Raw genomic sequence first — 13,872 nt, 5'->3', positions numbered from 1 at the left:
CACTCATTCCAAAAAAAAAAAAGACTTCAGCTGAGGCTCGGTGGTTGAGCATCCGTCTCGCATGCGGGAGGTGCGGGGTTTGATCCCGAGTGCCGCCGGGTACCCCCCGGTGATACAATGGGTGCAAGCTTCCCCTGGCCTGGTGCGCAGCTTATTCAAGGTGAAATGCTTGGGAAATCGTCTTTAAAGTCTTTAAGCTCGCCTTGAGCAAACGAGAAATACCCTTTGCCATGGTGTTCTTTGGCCGTAAATGCCCTTGCGCAATTAAAAAATCATTAGCATCGTTATTGCAAAAAATGACAACCACTTACTTACCCCGATGGCATGGCAAGTGACCAGGACAAGCTGGTTCGCGAAATGGTTGACAAAATGGTGACGTTCTACATACCTAGTTTACCTATCGAAGCTGTAATGGTGAGGAATTGGTTGATGGTTGACTAAGAGGTGACGAGAATTCCTCATGTCCATCATTCCTAGAAAAAAATCTTGAATATTAGGAAATTTTAAGGTACTGTTGTTCAAATACTGAAGCCAATGGTACATTCTTGCGATGTGCAGCAATATTTTACTTTTACATTTTTTCCATCGCTCTCATCGAGCAGTTAACACTGCCATAGAAAGCCAATGGGGAACGTTTTTGACGATAGCAAAAGCATTAAATCAAAAGTAAATGCAAGCCTGTCGATGGGAGATCTGATATATTGGTTGTTAAAGTGAAATCTTAACAGTGTAGTAAAAAATCTCATTCAAAAACTCTTTCTCGCTGATAATTGCTTTTGTCCAAATTGTTGGGTATGATTATTGCGTTCGATCAAAGCGTTCTTTGCGTTGTCCTGTTTTTATTAATTGTATCCTGATTATTTCTCCTGGTTGCTCCCCTAGCTGGGCAACTTCTAGCAGCCAATAATTAAACTGCCACCTGCCACGGTGATCAGTTAGCTCACAATCCGGTGGGCAGGTTCTAATCACAATAGGTCACAAGATATAGGCTGCTTCTCCGGGGATTTTGCTCTCACAACGCCGACGACGACACCGGATTTGCACCACAACAGGATCCTTATTGTTATCGCGTTGAAAATGGACTGATGCTTCATGGCTATAGGCCAATGAGTGTCTGGCTGCGTATTTATTTATTCGATATTGGCGATTCTATCAGAGGTTATACACCAGTACTGCAAAATTAATTTTTGATATCCCCTAACTAGTCCTACAGATGTGGAACCTATATTCCTTTACTGCTCAAAGCCACATTGCACAGCAAATTTTTTGAATAGCAACATAGCCCAGCTTCAGAATCTCTTGTGTAAGAAAAGAAAGCAAAGAGCGAAGCAATCAATTCTTGTCGTACTGTGAGACGAAAATTTCAGGGCTTGGGAAAGTTATAGCATACATTAGTTGATCCGTTATCGCTCAATGTCAAAAATTAGGGCTTGATTACAGGCGGTGATAAAGCCGCCAACAGCGTATTCATGGTGCGATATCAAATTGACGTAAATTAAACATGTGTGTTCCAACCTGTGACCACCTCTTGGTTAACTCACCAGTTGCCAGATATTTAAGCAAAATCTTTGCGAGAATAATGAGAAAAGTTGGGCAATTGGCGCTAACAAAATAGCTGCAAACATACACCAATACGTAGTAGAGGCAATAAGAGAGTAGCTTCAGCAGTCCACATCGGGTAAGTTCGGACAACCAAAGGCACGGGAAAAGTTTGGCGCTGTCATTGCTATCATATTGCACGAAGTCGCCACTTCACTAATGTGGCCGGCATCATCGCGGCGTCGAGCCGCTAGAGAGCAGGACGTGCGCGCGAGGCGCAGAAAGAAAAGTCTCAACAGATCGTCGCGCGTCGACAGGTCGGCGCTCTCCATCACTGCCGCCCGCAGCGCCACCTGGGCTGCCCATATTCGTTCCCTCAGTTGGCGCCAGTGCCACTTGGATGACACTAGGCCTAAATGAAAGCGCGCGTAATTCTCCATGCAGAGGAAGTAGCCCTTAGAGCTCCAGTTCTTCGGCAGTGCCGATCTGATGGCCAGTTCAGCGAGGAAATAGCCAAGGGTGGCGTAGTTGATGACGTGCTCAGTCACCTCAGGATGGTAAAAGTCGGGCACGGCCAGTCGCAGGAGTGTCTCTCGGTCACTCCATCTCATGCCAATTGAGTACAGGGTGAGGAACGGCTCACATCTTCTCTTTGCACCAGTTTTTTGCGAGAAGCGGATTATATTCGAGATGAAGTCTCGGCTGTATTCAGAAGGCAAGGCCGTGCCCTCGATCCGATCATGCGGCGTGCGTCTTTCGGTGTCTGGAAGAGCTGCGGATTGAATGAAATGTTAAGTGCACTCAACGGCTCCCAACGGGCAACTCAGCGTTGGAAGGGAATTTCTCATGGCGAAGTACATGGAGGGGGGGGGGGGGGGGGGAGTAAATGGGTTTCTTGACAGCACAAAGTGAACAAAGTGTTCAAGAACGTGTTTCGTATGAAGCCCGTCGGTTAATCCTACTACTTTATTATCCCTTTGCGTGGTGTACTGAAATAATGCAACGTCTATAATGTCGATGCCGCGCGTATAGGCTTTTACCTCTTAAGAGTTGTATGCACACAAGATTAGGAAGTTCTTCACGTCTGTCAAGAAGACTCTTAGGCGCATCAGTGGTTTTAATGATTCGCCTGTTATATTCAAGAGCGATCCTTTTAACATCCCAAGCATTTAAGGAGAGGAAATCAAGCTTCACAATACTGTAACCACGGAACTACTTCAAATGTTGAGCCTCATGACGATCGTATATGTGTATAAGTGCCTATGAACATAACTGGTAAACTCACCCGTCTCTAACTCGGACACCGCATACACGGTCTCCCAGTCCAGAGGGGTGCTCGGGCGGTCTAGGGCGAATCTTTCAAGCGCAGCCAACACTACCTTCCAGATTCGCCTCACATCACTGGTAATGCCTTGCTTGTGGATATGCATTGACACCCATCGCCTGTAATGTTCCCCGAAGAGTAACTCCAGGGTCCGGACGCACGCCTCGTACATAGCCGGTCTCTCCCCGCCGTCAATGCTTACGGGCTCTTGGCGCTGGACTTCATCCTCAATGAGGAAGAACTCCGCCAGTGAAGAGAGCATTAAATATACCGCGACAGACAGCTTCTCAGCCTTGGCGAGCTGCTCGAGGACTGCTCGAACGCCGGAAATATTCTCGACCAGCGCCTCTGAAGGCGGCTGTCTTCCGACCAGCTCCGCGTATTCGGCAACCGCTCGGGACCAGTTTGTCCGTGGCGTGTCCATTTCAGTTAGGCTTATCTCAGTCTTCGGCGTACTGGAGGAACACGGCGTCGTCACCTTTTCCGTTATGGCGTTGTCGAGGTTTTCCACAGCAGCGATCTGGCCGAGCGTGTTGTATTGGCCGATGAGCATGAGTCCGCGGATGACGAAGCGCCGCCGTGAAGAACTGCCCATGCGCTGCACGATGCTCATTCCTGTGAAGATGTCTAGGAATTCAGACCCGCCCCGGTCGTCTCGCCAACGCACGCCGAGGACGGACGTCATGTTGTACTGAAGTGCGTGCCCGATGGCGAGAGCGAAGAGATCGTCGAAAGTTGACACGCTTGTCCAGGCGTTGAAGTCGATTCCCGAGGCCCGCATAGTCTCGTAGAAATCCACCGGTTCTTCGCCGAAGAATCTAAGGCATGACCTGCGGCAAATTTTAAATTAAAAGTTCAATATCTCCGAAGGATCATCATCAGCCAGACTACACCCACTGCAGGGCAAAGGCCTCTTCCAAGTCTCTCCAATTAACCCTGTCATTTTCCAGCTGTTGGCCCCGCATCCCCGAAAGCTTCTTAGTCTCATCCGCCCACCTAACCTTCTGCCGCCCCCTGCTACGCTTGCCTTCTCTTGGAATCCACTCCGCTACCCTTAAAGACCAGCGGTTGTGTTGCCTTCGCATTAGATGCCCCCCACCCCCACCCCCAAGCCCATTTCTTCCTCTTGATTTCGACTACGATGTCATTAACTCGTGTTTGATCCTCGACCCACTCAGCCCGCTTCCGGTCTATTGACGTTGCACCTATCATTTTTCTTTCCATAGCAGGCTGCGCTGTCCTTATCTTCAACTTTATTTAACTTCATTTAGAAGCTATTCACTTTTCTGTTTCAATGAATAACTTCCTTTTGGTTCAGGCAAGGTTACCGGAGTGCATACATAAGCAACCTGTTGCTCATTTCTTTTATAAGTGCGTGGTTTTTATTTCCTTCCTGTTAAGCTCTTTATGGCGTCTACTCGTGCTGCATTCGTCATCATGCCATTTGCTCTCATTTGTGCAACGTCAGGCATCTCTTGGTGAAAGAAATAAGCAACATGTCATAGCGGTGGCCTAGTGGTTTGAGCTTTTGCCGAGCATGCGGGAGGTGGGGAGTTCGACCACATGTGATACAAACGTACGCCTTTTCCCTTTGCTTCGTGCAGAGTTTATAAGGGATGAATTGCTCGGGAAATGGCCCTTTGACCCCATGCTGTGTATACGAAAGTACGTTGCGCTCTTTGGTCAAATAGAGACTAGAGCTATAAAAATAGATCGTTAGCATTAGAAATAATTAACTAGGACGGGAACACGTAAATCCAGGAAGTAAAACCTTATTTCTGTCTTTGCTATAGGAAGCTTTAAAGCTGTAGCACGAACAGCAGCCACTATTTAGCAATTTCCAGCAAAATAAGTTGCTAGTTGATATTTCCTTTTTTTTTCTAGTCCGCACCAGCCACACTCACAGGTAACCGCTTAAGCGGCATATGACGTGCAGGGTTTAACCCCAAAATGTACAGTCCGCGTCATCATTGTGGTGAGCGCACGGGTGGTTTACTAACCCGCAAATAAATCCAGATCTTGTCGCAGCTGCTAGGTTCCAAGGGCGACACTTGAGCGAAAGTATTGCGAGATAGACACGCGAACAAAGTAGACACGAGCACGTTTCCCAGAAATCAGGCGCTGCTGTGTAATTTCATTTTTTTGTTACCAGGTATGCACCGCTCGAACGTTTTACACATGTGTGACGCGGACTGTACACTAGAGCTTGGAGGGACGATTCCAATTCATTTCGAACACCCGGGGTTATTTTCAACATGTACTGACACCGTACCGCACACAAGAAGCTTTGCGTTCAGCCCCCATTCAAAGCATTCGCTGCTGCGGGGTTTGATACCGCGTCCTTCAGAGCAGCACCTCACGCCAGCTCAGCCACCGCGGCGTCGCTAAGTCACATCTAGCCCCAAATTTCTTTTTCCATGTCAAATAAGGCACTTCGTAATAGACGTTTTTCGGCTCCCCCTGACATCACCAGTGCCACTGCCCATGCGATAGAGCTAGGGGTCTGGTGAACCTTTATACGTCTCCTCTAGTACGTATCCGGTATGCTAAAAATGTCTAATGCCAGCTCCAGACCCTGTGAACGCAGGACACTGCTTTTCAAATTATTTTACACCAAGGCCTAAACAGTGCCAGCCCTAGACAATACCTGCCGAGCTCTGTGTTGGAGCGGAGTTAAGAGCAAGAGAAAATTGAGAGGTTAGCGTCTACAAATAGAAACGTCCTGAAATTTAGTAGTCGCGTTCTGCCCAAGTATTCGAATGCACAACACCGTTGAAGTCCATATGCTGCTGATGTCAGGAGAGTTCTCTCACAAAAAATTTACTTAGACTGTCCATAGCCTCCTGTCTATACAGTCTATGGACGGTCTATAGGCAAGCCCTGAAGAACAGTCTATAGGTGATACAAATCCTAAAAATAGTCTATAGACAATGTATAGATTTATGGCCATACGGTTTTAGGAGGCTTCTGTCAATAGACAGTCTATAGACTGTGCCTATAGACGGTGAATAGACAAAAAGAAATATCTACAGGAAGGAAATAGGGTCTATAAGAAGTCTATAAACTGTATATATACAATTTTTGTGAGGGGTGAATCATGAGAAAGTATCACAACGTTTGAACGCGGCCTGATACTAACCTGTAGACCACCGACATGTTGCTCGCTGTGGTAATCCACGCCACCGAGGGACTACGCGGCGGCTGTAGGAGGCTGAGGTTCACAGCGGTTACGTAGGCGCCGCGCTGGATTGACATGTAACTGTCGTGCCGCTTGCCGTGGTGTGCAATCGGGGACGACGACTCGTTGCCCCAGAGACCGCAAGCGAAACCGTAGAAATTCTTACACGGCTCCACGGTCAGGTCGATGGAAGACGTGAGTTCCCATACGGCGTTCAGACAGCCATCGGTGACACAGGCGTTGCCCATTTGTTCTACCCACGGCGTGGTACGCAGCTGGGGCGTCCTGGGGTGAGGCCGAACCAGCAGCAAAGCGACCAGCACCACACACGCCCACGGCACCAGGAGCGCGACAAAGAGCGTTGTACGGCTGGCCTTGGACAAGTGGCTGTCGGAGGTGCATGCGTTGGGGAGCGATCTGGAAAACCGGTACCTGGGAGAACTCTCGGAACCTGCGATAGAAATAAGATTACGCATAACCCTTATAATAGTGTACCATATACAGTCTACCCTTATGAAAATGGTCTATAGGCAGTCTATACACTTTTTATAGACTATTACCTTGCTATAGATGTTTATTTTTTGCCTACTGATAGTCTATAGACTTTCCATAGAGAAATATCTGCTAAAAGTGTATGGCCGTAAATCTATTGATTGTCTATTGACTGTTTATAAGATTTACGTTGCCTATAAAGTCTATGGACAGTCTATAGACTGTGTAAACAGGTTTTTGTAATGGTAAACGCTTCTTGTACACTTTATTGCCTTCATATAGAAAGTTCCTTTCGTCTATTAACAGTTTGCTGACTGCGTATGTACAATAGATAGAGAGGGTTTATTGGCGGAAAGGCAGGGAGGTTGGCCTGAAAAATAATCTGGCATGCAACTCTTCACTCGGGAACGGGATATGGAGAAAAAACAGGGTCACAATGCGGGATGATGATGATGGGAAGAGGCAGATTAAAAATACATAACAAATAAAAAAGAAGGCACACTTTCTAACCTCAAAAACGCGAGGGAAGGTCAGTGTCGCTTAAAAACCGTGAGCGGTCGCGTATGCAGAAGTCTACTAAATGTCTATGGCCACAAATCGATAGATTGTCTGTAGACTATCCGCAGGATATTATTGCATATAGACTTTTGTCTAGGATTTGTTTATAGCCTAAACACTTTGCAGACACAAATCTATGGACAGTCTATAGGCTGTCTGAAGAATTTTTTAACATTTTTTTTAATTGAGTAGACCCTTTACTAGCTCTGCGGAAGTGTAATTAGAGTTTCGATGGCAGCAGGCCTAGGTAGACTAAAAAAGAGGCGAAACCGTATATGGTTATGTTTTATGTTTTTTGGGGTTTTAACGTCCCAAAACGACTAAGGCTATGAGGGACGGCGTTGTGAAGGTCTCCGGAAATTTCGACCACCCGGGGTTCCTTAACATGTACTGAAATAACATAGTACACAGGCCTCAAAAATTTCGCCTTCCGTAATCCGATTATAGTATAGGGGACCCTTCCCGGGACTCGGGAGAAGCAACCACAGAGCCGATATCTCGGTCATTATGCGGTGGCTAACAGCCACATTCGAAGCGGTGAAAGTTGGACTCAAAGGTCATAATGATTAAAATTTTTCGCGGAGGTGGCCCATACGAGTTTAGATTGATCTTCGCATGCTCTAGAACTTTTTACCCGGTACTAAGAATTACACACTGTACAGGAAAGAATTAAAGCACCGTCACTGGCAGGCTTGCTCACTATAATTATGAAATGGCACTTGAGCAAGGTCGTCACAATCTAAAGCAATCGGTGATAGATTACAATAGTAGCATGTATTATATTATTACTGTTCAAGTAAGAGTGCAAGGTATGGGTTTCTCCTTTTTGAGTACTTAGGCATAATTCATTTGATACATTTCAAGTTCGATGCGTAAAAAAAATGTTTACCCCACTTTGAATTACTGCAACGGTAAACGGTAAAGGTATGGGCCATGCGCTTTAAGGGAAAAACATGCCGTCACCGTGTTATTGAGACCTACAAAGTGGTATCCTGGCCAAACTCTTCCTCCTCATAGCATGCTTTACCTTATAGGCGAGGCATCAGGGCACAGAATCACGGCTCTAGACAGGACTTCTGGTGATCATCCCTACGTCCCACGGCCTTCAAAGCGTTGAAGGTTCACATGCTGCACAACATGCAAACCTGCAGCCTAAGAACCTCTGCTGGTCTTGTTCGGCTGATGATATGCCTCTTCCCGATAATATTCGTCTCTGTATTCGTACCAGGAGCGCTGTCCCTTTCAGTGCCGCGGGTGCTCTTCGAACTGCTATCATCTACAATCATTCAGATGGAGCGCATGGTTTGGGTTGGATCGCCGGGAAGACCGACTCCTTGATCCACCCGGCTTTCTACTTCACCATTCAAGGCGTTTAATTTCTGGTAAAATATACGAACTTCCTTCCCTCATAGAGTGGCAGCGCCTTTTTTTGTGTTGCATTGCTGAAATATTTTTCAAGGTGCCGACTTACATGGGGATATTTGGTTGCAAGACTCCGACACTCCCAGCCTCCAAAACGCCAAGAAGGACCTGGTTCTCGAAAGAAGCGTTTCGTCCGGACTTCCGATGTCCATTAAGACATTCTTCCCTGGCGCAGCGACTTGTTCGGGTGACGGCGGAGCCGTGGTGCTGGAAGGACTGGTCACCTCTGCCAACTGCCCATCTCTCTGCATCACTTTAGCGTTGGTTTGCTCTGGAACAAGCCCCGATGCCACACGGCCTGGTTCAGCCTTGAAGTCACGGCGAGGACTGCCCGTGGGGGGGCACTTGGGAGCGGGGACGTGTCGGCTCTGGGCGAACCCCGTCGTTGAGGCCACGCTGTCTTTCTTCTCGCCGTTAATTACGAGAACTGACTCCTCCTCACGTCCATTTTTTTTCTTCTCGCCGTTAATTACAAGAGCTGACTGTTCTTTACCTTGAGTTCTTTCTGCTTTGTGTCCCAGACTGGACTTTCCTGGAGCATCCTTGGGCGGGTTGCTTGAATGTCGTTCTTGAGGTGGTGAGTTGTTCTCAGGGGTGGGAACTTTTACGACTGTCGACAGACAGACACTTCCGTTGGGCGTCTGAAGCGTTCTGCCTTCGGGCTCAAGTACGTCCGCTTCGCTATGTCCCGTTACATGAGCCCTACGGCGTCGACGTTTTCTTGATGCCTTGTGAGAATGCTTGCGCCTTTTTGCTGATTTCCTAACGGTGCTCCTGCTGCTATGGCGACGGGTTTTCATCTCGACGCTCGGGAACACTTCTTCAGCTGCGGCTTGTGGGTTTTCGCCGTCAACCTCTTCAATACGCGACATGCCCGCACCAAGACTTCGCTTTCTTCTTCAACTTCTATTTCACAGCGCGCATGGCCACGCACGACCCAAAAACCTCGTCATCGAATTTATATCAGTGATAACCCCCGATGGGTTGTGAAAATAGACTTACTGATACGTCGTCGGTCGGCAGCTGATCCTCACCTAATGTGCGCCTAACCTCACCTAACCTGCGCTGGAACAAAACACCGCCCCGCCGCGACACTTGGCACAGTAGAAACAGGAGGAGAGCGCACTGTGAAAGTTTCAGTAGATTTGTAAGTGGCAAAAAAAAAACCGCCGAAGTTGCCCTTAAGATATTACGTAACAAACATCGCCGCTGGCAACATTTTTTAGTTCCTTTTTTAAACTGCGGCTAAAACGATAGCTAAGCTCAGAAAACTAATGGCCTGAACGAGACAAATGAAAGACTTGTCTCAAGCCATGCGTTAAATAACTGATTAATGCGATAACTGCGTCACGACATTCATTTCTGCTGAAAAAAGGGGTATGTATATATACCGGCATGCTCTCGACGTTACTCTGTCATGCGTAGTTTATTCATGGTGGGGCTCCTTTTGTGGTGGTATATTTTTATGCTCAATAGATAAAACGACATAATCAATCCGTTCCCTGAAACGTTGCTTAGCAGCTAGCGTAACACACGATTTTGTCAGTCTTCTTCTACTAGGAATCAAAAAACACTATAGCTTAGACGTGTTGAGCCGTGAGTTTTGGTTTTGGTTTCTGTTTCGTTGGATTGGCTGTGTCCTTGTCTGTGTACATAAGTAGCTGTTAATTGGCTGGTAATTGTCACGAAAATAAATGCTCTTCGGAGCTAGTCGCCGTAGAGTCAACGGCCTCGTCACTTCGCGCGGCCTCCCGACTCGACATTACGAGAAGGTATTCCCTAACGCTTAACACACGTTTTCCTGTTAATAAGTGGCGTCAATATCACACGACCTTTTTCGAGAAATACAGGAAGAGAAAGAAGAAGTCGATGGGTGCAGCGCTCGCAACGCGATCCCGGCCAGCGACTTCAAACCTGTCCAAACAAGCGACAATATCGCCGCCCCCGGACCGCAGAAGAAGTGCTCTTCAACGTACGACCGCATGTCCAACCCTCAGTCCACAAAAGGCCTTGCGGAGCACGGCGACGACGTCGCAGTGCCGACACGGGAGTCTGCGCCTGGCGGAGCATCCGCTGCTATCAAGACGTTGGCTCATAAGCAACGGGCTGCGGTAGTAAAGCAGGGCGAACCGATCCACCAAGCACCCACAGCCACTGTTGTCCAACCACCTGGAGTTGTCGGCGTTGGCAGGACATCACCCCGAAAAGCCCCAAGGGACGCTGGTTTCGCAGGGATCGATGCGATCCAGGTTGCGCCGAACGTCATTGTCTTCTCGCCGAGGCGCACCCCTCTGGGCACCAATGCCGGACCCGCCTCCGAGGCGACGTCACCCGAACTCAACATGGTTCAACCACAAGGCCAGACTCCGGAGGAAGATCGCGTGTGCGTCCAGTCTTGGGCCATGATATTCGCCTTGACTGCTCCTTACTTCCTCTCGGCATGGCTCCTCGTCCTTCCCTTCTTAGTGCGGTCCAACAGAAGTTCGCTTACCGTCCTGCCGACTTTCGCGTCCCCCACTGTGACCTCCACGCTGCGAACTCCGCCTCTTCCTACTACTGCTGTGCCCACCACGACTGTCGACATATGGCAAGGTATTCCGGCTGACTGCCGCGTCCCTGTGTCCCTTGGCGACACTTACGGTCCCACTAACGTCTCATCGCCGTCAGCCGCTGCTTCCCAACCGAGAAGTCTGCCTGCGAAGCCTTTCTTCTGCCTCTTTAATAACTCGCGCTTTTACGACCCGGCGCGCTCCTTGTTGTACGGAATCGAGACAATGCCCATGCAGTTCTGCTCGAGCATAGTCTACTGGTCGGTGGGCATTGAGAACGGCAGCTTGCAGAGTCGTGTTCCCAACTTTGACCACGACCATGGTCTGGAGAGGATTCGCCACGTAGCTTCTCGGCGGGGCTGGCCAGACATCCAAATCATCTTGGCTCTGGGCGGCTACGCCGAGGACTCTCCCCACTTCACCAGGCTCCGCTCGGACTACACGACCTTGCAGCGTCTTCTGTCGAGCGTCGAAGTCGCTCTGCTCTTGCACGACCTCAACGGGGTCATGGTGCACTGGGTTACGCCCGATGCCCGGTGCCGTGGTCCGAACGACAACGCAGTCATGGGCATACTTCTACGAGGCTTGAGAGAGGTCTTTAACAGGGCCCGCACGGCGGCCACATTGTCGGTCATGCTCGACGTGCGGCCGGAGAACGTCGCTCTCGCCGCAAACGTTGCCGGCTTCGTGGACTATTTCTTTCTCGAGACGCACCGTGTTATACCTAGGCCTACGACCAGTGTCGAGAACTTCTGTGAGGGAATAACCGCAGCGGTCCACTCAGCTGCCAACACCTTCGCCGCTGGGGGCCGCGTGCCGCCGCAGAAGGTATGCATCACGGAGAGCCTGGCACCTATGGAGGCGCTCGGCTTGCAGGACCCCAACACGGATGAGTACGGATTCGTTCCCGGCGCGTCGCTCGACTGGATGCCCATATACGAGCGCTGCAACGACACCAGCTTCTGCCGGGACACGGTTCAAACCTCCAGCTGTATCTTGCACCGTGTTCCGGCTGCTCGGAACGCGTCCGGCAACTATTCGTGGCTCAACATGGTTAACAGCGCTAGCACGCTCCACCTCCGCCTCAACTACTACCGAATGTTCGGACGGCAGTCGACCGGACGGCCTAGGCAAGTCTGCGTCCTGGTGGTGGATCACGACTATGACAACTTCGGTGACATGTGCTACGGCAACCGCTACAAGTGGTACTTGCTGATGAGCAATCTTTACTACGGATCCAGCGGTAGTCATCTTACACGTGGTAGTATTCAGACAGCGGCGCCGCGGTGCTGATTGAGACCACTTGTGCTTCATATACTGACTGGCTACTAATTCGTTACAGACTTAATTATGAAAGATACCAACCTCTCGCTTGGCGCCAAAGCTGTTATTCCAGTATGGTAGGCTCTAATGAAGCTTCTACAATTGGTAGTGCTCTGACCTGCATCGCAACTGCAGTATAACGGCGTTGATCTGCCGTTAAATCCTTCCGTGGTAACCTGCTCGGGTCCATGTTACTTCATCGTATTAGTTCCGTTAGTAATTAAATAGCCTAAACGGGATTTTAACTGAAGGAATAATTTATCTCTTCTACATGTTAGCATTATACGACAGGATCTCGGGTGCCGTTTTCAGACTTGAAATCATGCAGGATTTCTGATTGAGTCTGCACTAATGCCTCTAGCCTTGCGTTCTTACGAACCTAGAGTTGATATTTATGCGTGTTTCTTAGCTTTCCGACGGGCGCCAGAATTTGAATGAGCTCCGTGTGTTTCTCTCGGATGTTCTATGTTCCGCAATATAAAGGCTCGAGATACAAGAAAGCCGCAAAAGGTGTCAGTTTTTTTTTTATACCCATGCTTCACAGAATGCGCACAAAAACCTCCAGGTGTTACTTTATGCAGGCTTTTTAATCTTACCCATTGGATAGCACCGTCTTTCTTACCAAATCTGTGGACACCATCGCGATACATCGCAGAGAATTTTGCTTGCTATCACGCCGTGGCATCACAGGTAGCAGGTACAGGAGATAGAAGGAATAAATAGCCGCAAAAGAAACAGTCTAAAAACGCAGTCCGGAAGCGGTGTATTGCAATAATTCTTCTTCCGCCCTACTTCTTTGCCTGGAAGCGGTTCGACAGCGACGCATTTGCCAGCCGACGCACAGAATGGCGCTGCCCGCTATCTGATAATCCTGACGTCACACGCGGTACCTGTCAGTGGTAACGGTGCGAATAAAAATAAACGGAGGAAAGTATTTCGATAATAAGGCCAAAGGTGGCATTTAACGCGATAGCGTTCAGCGAGGTCCCAGCGTCATCGTCGTCGGCGGCGGCGCTCGCTGCGGCAGCTTGAGTGAAAAATCTCCATAGAAGCACGTGACACAAATTAAATCTAGGCCACGTGCCCTTGTGACGCCATTCCAGCCTGCCCACCAGATTGTTAGCAAACTACACAGGTGATAGGCAAATTATAGGTTGGTCGAGGGAGGTAGCTGAGGAAGAGCTGCCTGCAACGCGCGTGCCTTTATAGCGGCGCTTAAGTTCACGCCAATCTCACGCAACACTGGGAGGAAAAAATGACGGCAACAGAAAGTTGCAACACGCAACGAAAAACCCGTTCTTAGGAGCTAAATTTACAGCCGATACTGCCAACGCAGATTTGTCGCATCCCGTGATATGATCGCCAGCGCATCTTTCGTACTGGCGTTGTACTGACTTAAGCGCCTTGTAGATACAATCGTTCAAAAAAAGTGATCAAGAGTGCCAGAACTTGCACGTGTACAATATAAGCCAGAAAAGACACAAAGG

This window comes from Amblyomma americanum, chromosome 9, assembly GCF_052857255.1.
Source record: "Amblyomma americanum isolate KBUSLIRL-KWMA chromosome 9, ASM5285725v1, whole genome shotgun sequence".
Taxonomy (NCBI): Eukaryota; Metazoa; Arthropoda; class Arachnida; order Ixodida; family Ixodidae; genus Amblyomma; species Amblyomma americanum.
This window is presented reverse-complemented; position numbering follows the sequence as displayed.